The sequence below is a fragment of the Eptesicus fuscus genome, chromosome 14, assembly GCF_027574615.1.
Source record: "Eptesicus fuscus isolate TK198812 chromosome 14, DD_ASM_mEF_20220401, whole genome shotgun sequence".
Classification (NCBI taxonomy): Eukaryota; Metazoa; Chordata; class Mammalia; order Chiroptera; family Vespertilionidae; genus Eptesicus; species Eptesicus fuscus.
The window spans coordinates 77,346,024-77,352,868 of record NC_072486.1 but is presented as its reverse complement, the minus strand read 5'-3'; the positions used below and the strand labels follow the sequence as shown (position 1 = coordinate 77,352,868).

At 45.7% G+C, this 6,845-nt stretch overlaps 1 pseudogene; it reads left to right on the top strand.

Moving 5' to 3' along the window:
- The first annotated feature begins 1,881 nt into the window (after positions 1-1,881).
- On the top strand, positions 1,882-2,554 carry LOC103305073 (GTPase IMAP family member 1-like; annotated as a pseudogene).
- The last annotated feature ends 4,291 nt before the right edge of the window (positions 2,555-6,845 follow it).

Below are 6,845 nucleotides of genomic sequence, written 5' to 3'. Positions count from 1 at the left end.
GTGGACAACGTGAAGAGGTGGAAATAGAAATGGAAGGTGAAGAGCAGACAGGACTCAGACAGAGTGTGGTGGAGGCTGGAACAGTCACAGGCCTGAGGGCACAAGGCAGCTGGGAAAGGCCTGACATCTGCTCTCTGGGGAGTATGTAATTGAGGGGCTTCCTTGTCCTGAGGCTGGAGAGGCAGACTGAGGACAGACTGCACTGTGCACAGGGACTTGGTGAGCACAGAATGTTTGATTGTGTTAAATGATGACTGATTGGGTGGAGCCTCTTTACTTGGAGAAGCCTCAGCTTTGGGGCAGGATGTCAGGAGTTGGAGGGGAGTGTCCCAGTCTCTCCAGGACACTGAACATATTTAGAAACATTGAGACAGGACAGTGAGTTGACTCCCATAGCAGAGTCAGAGGCTGAGGATCACCTGGGACATAGGTTTCTTCTCCAATTTCTAAAACCAAAACTCCAGTTCTCTTCTTGTTAGTCTCCCAGGCCAACCACCCTAAGTGTTTCTCTTGTCAATGAGCAAATTTTCTAGTACTCAGGGTTTTCCAAATTCTCCCCTGGCTGTTGAATCTCCTGGGAAAACTTAGTATCTACAGCTTTGGTCACTAACATAGAATTACCTCTAAAATTTAATATCTAAAGCTTTCTCACTACCATAAATGTTACAACCTCCTGTCTGACCTTTGATTTTGACGTCCCTGAAAAGACAAAATCAAAGTCTCCAGACCCCCTCACAGTATCATTCCAAATCCAGCCCAGGGCCTTCCAATGTTCTTTCCTCTATTCTGACATTCTGGGGAATCTGGGAGCACGACTGTGTCTGTGTGGTGTCACTAGCTTTTTGGATTTGGCCTGATACATTAGAGGTAGTTAAACCTATTTAATAAATGAATGAATGAAATTGTGTTTGGGACTCTTTTGGGTAAGTATGGGAGAAGAGATGAATAAAATGCCTATGATAAGAATATGTGCATACTTTACCCCTGGTGTGAGCTCTGTGAGGGAAATGGGCAAACTCAGGACTAAACATATGACCCCAAACATGTTTAAGGTGAAACAGTAAGAGGCCTGAATGTGCATTTAACTGGGTCTGTACCCCTGCCCAGCTGGGAGATATGAACTTGATTAGCTTACGCTTCCATTCCCCAAGTATAAAATGAGGATAATAAACCTACTCTGATCTCCGTGGAAGAGGATGAAGAGGATATCAGATCATGCACTGGATGGAGTGTGACTCACAGGATAGAATGTTAGAGATCTAGGATGGAGGGTTAAATGGGTGTCTTATTAGCAGGAAGTAGGTTTAACAAGAAGGGGAGTGTGGAGGAGAGAGAGTGGGAAAGAAGGAAGAAGGAAGGAGGTGACCTCAACTAATCCTCCCAACAACCCCAGAATAAACAACTCAATACTCTTAGTCCCATTTTTGTACAAAGGTTTAACTTTTAGATTAAGCAACTTCTGAGGTGACACAACTGTCCAATGGCAGGACTGTGAGTCAAACCCAGAGTGTCTGGGACTCCAGCCAACTCTCTATCCCCAGGCTACTGCCCCTTCCTGCCCATCTTCCCTGGGCTGGAATCTGGGAGAAGTATGGCAGAGGCCACTGAAGCCTCAAATAAAGACAGCTCTGCAGGGTGTGGACCACCAGGGATAATGGAGGTGAGGTCATGTCTGGAATGATGAAGGGGATCCCCTAGAGAAATTCCCTCCAGATGTTGAACATCTACAGGTGTAGCCAGGGTGAGGGATACTTGGTGAGGATCCTCCTGAGTTCAATAAGGCTTTGGTTGGAAAAGCAGAGTTGAGACACTGTTCTTGTTCCAAGGGCTTCCGGGTCCAGGTAACCAGGATATGTTGCTTTAAGCTTTGGAAGCTCACAGATGACTTGTCCTCCAGGTTCCAAAGACACCATGCAGGCCATGCTGATGCTCATCCTGGTGGGGAAGAAAGGGGCTGGGAAGAGCACCACCGGGAACAGCACCCTAGGCCACAAGCACTTCCTCCCCAGACTCACAGCCGCATCCTGGGCCACAAGCACTTCCTCTCCAGACTCACAGCCACTTAGGTGACCAGAACCTGCGAAGTGGGGAGGTGCAGGTGGGACAGGTGGCACGTGGAAGTCATGGACAACCCAGACATTTTTAGCTCCCTAGTCCCCAGGACAGATCATGCAGTACAAGAAGATGCTACTTGCTGTCCATACCTGGGCCGCATGCACTGATCCTGGTGACTCAACTGGGCTGCTTCACTGTGCAAGACCAACAGGCCATGAGCTAGCTCAAGGTCCTGTTTGGGAACAGGTGGTGGCACAAACCATGGTACTGTTTACATGCAAGGAGGACCTGGGTTGGGACTCTCGGCAATTTTTCCTGCACCACACTGACAATCTTGCGCTGTGGGCTCTGGTGGCCGAGTGCGGGGGGCACCTTGGACAACTGAGTGGTGGGCAGCGACCTGGGGGACCAGGTGAAAGACCTGCTGGTGCTGGTGGAGCAACTGGTGCTGGACCACTCAGGTGCCCCCTACTCCAACGTCATGTACCGCATGGTGTAGGCGCTGGCTTTCTGGAGCCCTGAGGAGCATCTGACAGAGATGGCAGCAAAGCTGGTGGGCTGCGTGTGGGGGCGATGAGGGCGTGGGCTCCTGTGCTGGCTGCGCATGTGTATGGCAGCAGGGAAACTGTGCATAGCTGCGCTGCTGGGCTTCCTAGTCCTGTGTTGTCAGCTGGAGTCCAGAGGCCATAGTTGAGGTCCATCCTGAATGACAGAGTGTATATAAGTAGGGCTTGGAACCATCACCTGACCATCACATTCTCCCCTGGTGTCTGTGCCTCAGGGCCCACATGCTTTCCTTGTGTCCCTCACTGGCAGTAACCTACCAACCCAAAGACAAAAATCCTGCCTGCTCCCATCTCCCCCCAAACCTGCCCATGGGACCTGGCCCTCCCTGAGCTATTCTTACTGGAGACCAATAAGTGTTGTTGCTCTTTCTTGTTTTCTACTGACCTCAGGCTGCTGTCCCAGATCCTGGGATCATCCCTGGTCTCCCCTGTGGAACAAGGGCCATAGTCAACACAAAGCCTCAGTCCAGAGGCAATTGAATCTGAATTGCATGAACAAATGCCCTGGACATTCATGTTGTGTTAATGGAAATCAATATTTGTAGATGTTTGTTCATCTGCCTTATATGCCCATTGAACAAAGACACTGCTCTGTTATTCATAAACCCTTCTGCAAAAACCATGCACCCAACTGTGCGCGTACACACACACACACACACACACACACACACACACACACACACGCCCTTCCCCTCCACACATACCCTTTGGGGTGAGTGTCCATAAGAAGACAAGACACTGAACTGTCAATCTCTCCCAGGAAGGAATGTCTCCCCCTGTGTCTCCATTCATATCTTTTAGCAGCTCGAATGCAGAGGCTTCTACAAGTTCAGGAAAACTTTAACGGAGACCTAAATCTTTACGATCCACTGAGACCTTGGTTCATCTGGCCAACCACACTAGCTCTGTCCCCACCTTCACACACAACTCAAGCCCACCTCAATACTGATGGTTAATTTCAGGTCATTTCCCCACAGTATCCTCCACCTGGTGCCTTCACAGACAGAGATTCCCAGGTCCCTGATGCCCTCATGTCACTAAAAAGATATGTAAAAAAAATGGAAAACAATCTGCAACAGTTGAGTGCATATTGGACTGAGAGGATCACAACCTAGAAACCATGGGAATAAGAATGAGAACAAGTGCCAAATGCTGAGACTTGATGTTTCCTTGGCTGCCAAGGGCATTATGGTTCAAGGGTTGTGCACAGATCCCAGAAGAGGTACTGATAGGGAATCTTGATTTTGGTCTTGTCCACTTGTCAATATCCTTTTGCAAGGAACAAACAGAAAAACTTTACCATTGTGGCTTTGCTGAGGAAGGAGATGGTCACTGATGAAAACAAATGAGAAAAAAAGAATAGCAAAGTGTCTAGTGTGAGCAATGAAACACTTGATTATTGGTCTTTGTTTGGGGAAGAATGCGTCCCAGAGAATCTCTAAGAATGTAGGAAGGGATACCCAAGGATTCTAGGGGACAGCTACACCCCACTATGGCTGCAATCCAGGCCACTAGGGAAGAGAGTGTGTTTGCTGGCTACACATCAATTAAAAGACAGAGATTGGCAGAGTAGATTAAAACATATGACCTAACTGTATGCTGCTTACAGAAAAGTCCTTTCAAATATTATGGTAAAAACAGGCTGAAAATTAAAGGATGAAAAAGATAAATGGGGCAAATGTTACTCATGCAAAAGGAAGAAGGAATGCTTTATTGAGAGCAAATGAATTAGACTTTAGAACAAAGAAATTTGCCATACACAGAGATTAATATTATATAATAACTAGAGGCCTGGTGCACAAAATTCAGGCTCGGGTAGGGTCCCTCGACCTGGCCAGCTATCAGGACCAATCTGTTGGGCGAACAGGGGGCCCCTACTGGCACTGGCCTTGGCCAGCCTGGTGCTGCCTGCTCTCGGGCCCCACCCTCTACCACCAAAGCTGGTTGCTTACCTCTCTGGGGAAACCAGCAGGGTGACTGCCTCCCCCTCCTCCCCAGCACCCACCTTGGCTGGCCTGGGGCCCGCAGGCTGGAGCAGATCCTGTGTTGAGTGTCTGCCCTATGGTGATCAGTGCACATCATAGTGACTGGTCATTCTGCTGGTAGTTCCGCTGTTTCATCAATTGTGTATTAGGCGTTTATTATATAGGATAAATAGGTCACTCCACCAAGAAGACAGAGAAATCCTAAATGTGTTTCCTAAACAACAGAGATGTGAAAGAAGTGAAGTAGAAACAACAACTTCAAGGAAAAACATACAAATCTACAATTATAATTAGAAACTTCACCACCCACCTCAAGAATTGACAGAACCAGGCAGGATCTAGAAGAATTCCATCACACCCTCAATCAGTGGGTCTACTGATATTTGTAGAAGTTTATGTTTGCCAAATACATATTTTTTTCTGGTGCACATGGAACATATACCAAGATAGGCCATATACTGAGCCATAAAAAAAATCTTATAACATTTAAGATAATTAAAATCACATGGACTATGTTCTCAGACCACATGGAATTGAGCTGAAACTCCATAATGGAAAGGTAGCAGAAATATCTTCTGCACTGCCCTATCAGCAGCATCACAACTCCCTAAATGGTCATCAGAATCTGGAATAATGTCTTGTTGATTGTTCTCCAAGGTCAAATTCTACCTCTGAATATGGACTTTTTTGGGGCTTGGAAGACACACATTACACTATCACTGAAGGATGGAATGTTAGGGGTAAATGGCCATTTCCCCCTATTTTTGCTACCCATTGCTGAAGCAAATCTTCTTTGTTAAAAAGAGCAGATACTGTTCCCCACCCCACATTCGTCCCCTGGTCCCTTTTCCACTTAGAGGACAGATGACCTTGCTGAAGAAGGGACAGCTTCAGTCTTTGCTTACCCTTGGCCAGTCCTTGCCCATAAGTGATGACATGCTAACTATGTGAGCATGATAAGCCTGGTGTAATTTAGCTTCTTCATACAAGTTTTGAGAGCAGCATCCTGGTCAGGGGCAGACATTGACCCAGATGAGCTCAGAATCAGCCTCACAGAACACCACCAGTCATATCTCTGCAAGGCTGTGAGCAGCCTCCTCCTTGGTCCACTCACAGTGGTTTCAGGAGAACTTTAAAGGAGAGACTGCTGTCTATTTCTGACAAAGGAGGAAACAGGGGCCTAGAAAGAGTAGATAGCACACAGCAAGCCACACACTGCCCAGAGATCAGGAAGCAAATCTAAGTCTTAGAGTTCCTCTATCCCTCAGGAACCTCTCCAGATAAGACTGTGGGAAATATGGCAATGAAACCACAAGTCAGAGTTGGGTGGGGAGATATCTGAACTAGAACACCCAGTTTCTCTTCCCTTGTCTGTGTTCAATTTAGGAAAAAAGGAAACTAATTCCAGTATTGAGAAAAGAGTGTTGAAATCTCTAACTGTAAACATCCATTTGACTATTTCTCCATTTATTTTTGTCAGGATTTATTTCTTAAATTTTGAAGCCCTCATGTTTTTTTGAGGCTCAGTTACTTATGAGGTACATGAAAATTCAGTATTATTGTCTTATTGATGAATTAACCTATTTATCATTATGAAATGTCTTTCCTTATTCAGGGTGTAAAGTTGGTATCATTCTGAAGCCTGCTTTGTCTGATATTAGTACAGCCCCTGCAGGTTTCATGTGCCTAAACTGGGAATGGTGTATCCCTTTCTGTGAAGGCATGGCCAGCATGGCCTCAGGTTCAAAGGCTTGGAGAAAGGGCTGATGCCTAAATTAATACACAAGACAAGAAATATGAATTTGGAAATTATGGGGGAAGCCAGGGAAACCTTAGCTGTAGTAGCCAGGTTCCACTGAGTCTCCATTCCCATCTGCTTTTATTTACTAGAATACACAATTGCCTTTTAGGAATGCAAACAGACATATTAATGGTAATGTTTAGTAAACAGTAAGATGATCAGGTTGGTGGAGTTTGCTTTAGGCCATTGAGTCAGCAGTAGGTAATAAAATGCAATTCAACCTTCTGACTGGACTTCTCGAATTTATATTAATTACCATTGATCTTGGTTTCAGCATTTCCCCCTCTTTAATTTCTTAATAGATATTGATATGCCACTTGCAGAGCTTGGATTCTTTTAAGACTTTTATTTTGCATCTGCAGACTAAAATTTAAAATAATAATAATAAAAAAAGAATGAGACAGGCAATAGTAGTTACGCTAAAAGGCAAAAGTAATG